The sequence below is a fragment of the Macrotis lagotis genome, chromosome 1, assembly GCF_037893015.1.
Source record: "Macrotis lagotis isolate mMagLag1 chromosome 1, bilby.v1.9.chrom.fasta, whole genome shotgun sequence".
Lineage (NCBI taxonomy): Eukaryota > Metazoa > Chordata > Mammalia > Peramelemorphia > Peramelidae > Macrotis > Macrotis lagotis.
This window is the reverse complement of record NC_133658.1, coordinates 360,792,153-360,796,372: the sequence shown is the minus strand read 5'-3', so window position 1 is coordinate 360,796,372 and position 4,220 is coordinate 360,792,153.

The following is a 4,220-nucleotide window of genomic DNA, read 5'->3' as shown; positions in this document are numbered from 1 at the left end:
TTGAGTTGAAACATATTTTATATATGTTAACTCATCTAATCCTTACAAAAACCTGGGAAGTAGTGACTATTGTAGATGAGGAAACTGAGGCACAGATTGGTTAAATGATTCCCCAGAATCAGACAGCTAAGGAGTGTTTGAATTAGGATTAAAACTCAGATCTTTCTGACCCCTAGTTTTGTACTCTATCCATTAGACTTCCTAGCTTCAGACAAAATGCAACAAAGCATTTTAAATACCTTATCTCATTTGAGCAAATTTATTTTGAGGCTCAAATGAGATAAGGAATGTAAAATGCTTTGTAAACTTTAAAGTGCCACATACCTAACTATATAATGCATACTTATAAATTATTACTTTTGTTTTATAGTATTACTACTACATAATAAAGTAGTATGTTGTTGTTGAGTCATATCTGACTCTTCATATCCCTATTTGAGATTTTCTTGGCAAAGAGACCAAGTTTCAAACAAAACCTCTGTGTCTGAACAAGGTGGAAAATTGATTCATCTCACAGATTGCTGAATAAATGCCACTGGAGTGCAGTGTCTGACTGATCTTCCTAATGTTTAGACCAAGTCACCTCTTCTATGTCAAATCCTTCAATGGCTCCCTGGTTTGAGATTTCCTTCTCTAGCACATTTTGCAGATGAAGAAACTGAGCAAATAGGGTTAAGTGATTAGCCCATACTCACATAGCTAACTTAGGTTTTTCTGACTCCAGAAAGTTGTCTATCTCTTATGCCACCTAGATCCCCTCCCCCAGTAGATAATAACATTATATAGAAAAGGTTACAACATAAAATAAAATATAAGTATATTTGACAGGTAGAACATAAACATTACATTATATGAGGTTGGAAGAAGGAAAGATGAGTGACCACTGGGTTTGGTTGGGAACTATGGAAAAGCTTCATTGAAGCAGTGGCAATTGAGTCAGGCTTTGAAGATAGATGTATTGTTGGTGGAATTGTGAAGTGACCATCTATGCTAAAAAACAATTTGGAATTATGTGATAAAATCATTAAATCATTCACATCTTTTGACCCAGTGATACTGCTACAGGGTCAAAGAAAGAAAACAAAATAGAAGACAGGCAGTCAGACTCATGGTAGCACCTTCTTGGAGGCAAAAAACTAGGAATTAAATGAATACTTGGTAACCAGAGATAGCTGAGCAAACTGCTATGCAAATGTAATGGAATATTCTTGGCATCATAAGGGATAACAGATGTAAGGAATTCATAGAAACAGATCTGTATGAAGTGATACAGGGTAAAGAAAACAGAACCAAGAGAAAATGCACACAATGACTATAATAATGGAAACAAAAACAGATCTAAAAGGAAGTTGAATTCAGTTTAATTACAATGACCAATCTTAGTCCATAAGACAGATAATGAAACATATTTTCCTACTCTTGGTAGACAGGTGAGGGGCTATAGGAGTAGAATGTTGAATATTCGGTCATTTCAGCAGACAACTTTATATAAGAATGTTTCTTTATTACAAGGGATGATTGAATAGAGAGGAGAGATAGCTGGAAAATGACTACCATTAAAACCAATAGCCATCAATAAAACTTTGAAATGAATGATTAGAAATTTGACTAGTTATCGGAGAGGGATATGATTTCAGACATGGAGAAAAGTGTGGGCAAAAGTTTGGAGGAGCAAAATCACAAAGAAGGCTCAAGGAGAAGGCAGGTAGAACTTTAGATATGTATAGTAATGCAAAATCCATGGAAGGAATTTGTAATGAAATAAGCCCAGAAGGGTAGGCTGGTGCCAGATTATGGAGGACCTTGACTGTAAGACCAATGAGTCTGAATTTTATTTGGTAATCAACAGGGAGTCACTGAAGGATTTGACATAGGAGAGGTAACTGGGTCTAAACATTAGGAAGATAGGCCAGACAACGAGTAAGGGTTCCCCATTGCACTCCAATGGCCCTCAGTCAGCAATCTCTGAGATGAATCAACTTTCCACCTTATTCAGAACTGAACTCACAGAGGGTTTTGTTTGAAAACAGACAACTGGCTACAACTTGGATGTGATAAAACAGAAATGTATATCTTAGAGATAGTCAACAGCCCATTTACCACAATCCCCAAAGGCATGCTTTGGGGACACCTGGCTTGCTTGAGAAGATTAATACTTATCTCTGATAAGTTCTGAGTTTCAAAAGGAAAGCTGTTTTTTAAAACTCCAGAAGTGAATTCTCTATAGGAAGGCTATTCTGTACTCTCCTCTTTCTTTAAGGGTTGGGGGTGGGGGCTGGTAGTGGGGTATGTTTTGTAACTTTCAAAGGATTGTAATAGTTTTAATTCTACCTCCTTCCTAAGGATGACTGACATTTTGTACTTAGCTAAAGCCTCATTCATTTAAAACGCAAGGGACCAGAGGAGAAGAATTTAGAATTAACTGGATTTTGATAATAAGGAAGTTGAATTAACAAAAAATAGAGCAAGCAGTCAGATGGGGAATCTTGGTTGCTGTGATTTACCTTCAGTTCTGAACAGGGAGAGAAAGGAAGATAAATTCTCTGTACATGAGAATTCACTTCTAGAGGTAGATATGGCAGCTATCTCATTTGTCCCCATTTGATGAAAGGAGGAACAATGATTAAAGCAATTTGCTTTTTGGGAAGATATTAGAGTACAATGGAAAGAGTCAAGGTTCTGGGGTCAGAGAACCCAGGTTCAAATACTACCTCTGACACTTAATACCTTTGTCCCCATGAACATGTCATTTAATTGCCCTGGACCTCAGTTTCCTTTTCTATGAAATTAAGGAATTGGAGTAAATGGTCTCAGAGGTCTAGATCTATAGTTCCTAGATAACAGTAAGCTGACAATCAAGGCAGGTCTGCTGGAAATTAGGATAGAGTTCTGCCTGCCAGGTGACTTTTTCAAGATGAAGAAAGAAGCCTAAATCTCAATCCTGCAGTCATTCTGCAAGAGGAAATTATTAGGGCAGGAAAATCTCATTAGGCACCAATCAAATAATGAGGCAGGCTCAGAGCCCCCTGGAAACATCACCATGTATGCGTTACCCACGATGGTTAATCAAGAAATGAGAAAGAGGTTGAGAGACACCGGGCCTGAGCCAATAATCTCTTTTATAGTTAAAGCAACATCTCTGGAACCTTGCGGGTAGAGCCTTTTAAATGGGTCACAGTGCAGTAATCACACGTGCTGACTGTGCAACCCCCCCACCCCCCACAAACACACGGCTTCCTCGCCAGGAGGTGAGAACCTGATCAGAATTGTTCTGCACTGTTTAAGATGCTTCATGAATCTCAATTGCTTTGGTACTTAATGAGTAACAGAATCCATTCCCGTAACCCTTTTGTTGCTCACTCACTTATTTAACAACTCTTTCCTGGGTCCCTGGGTCAGACCCAAGCTATTGACAAGCAGAACGATGAAGACAACATGACAATAAGACTTTCATGTACACACTCCAGGGCTGATAGCTTTGCAAATGAACTTGTAGAAAAGCATTTCTGTGAAACCAAGGATCTCAGTCGAATCTAAACTTCCTTTCCCTTTGTTGCTGTTGTTCAGTTGTTTTTTCAGTCATGTCCTACTCTGTGTGATCCCATTTGGGGTTTGTTTGGCAGAGGTGCTGAAATAGTTTGCCATTTCCTTCTCCAGTTGATTTTACAGATGGGGAAATTGAGACAAAGAGGGTTCAACCATTTGCCCAGGGTCACACAGCTAGGAAGTATCTGAGGCTGGATTCAAACTCAGGAAGATGAGTCTTCCTGATCCTCTCTATACACTGTGCTAACCTAGCTGCCTCAGAAACTTAATTGAGTTCTTCTGTTATGGGCAACACTTACCACTTACACAGCTATCATCTCTCTTCCCTTTCCTATCACCCTCTCTGTTAACACAGTGTGATGCAAGAGACAAGAAGGCAAGATTTATAGGTTAAAGACTCGGATCAAAGTTTTTCTCTGGTCCATTTTACCTTTGGCACATGTTTTCCTCTCTGGGTCTCATTTTCTTCACCTGCAAAATAAGAGGTTAGACTAAATGACCTGTAAGGCTCCTTCTAGTGCTAAATCTATTACCCCTTAGCTTGTGTGACCTTGGACAGGAGATTGTGTTTTCCTGGGCCTCCTCAGCTTCCTAGATAATTAAATAAAGGAGACAGTCGAGATGTCTCTAGGTCTCTCAGAGCCCTGAAGTTATGATCATTGCCTTCAGTGTCA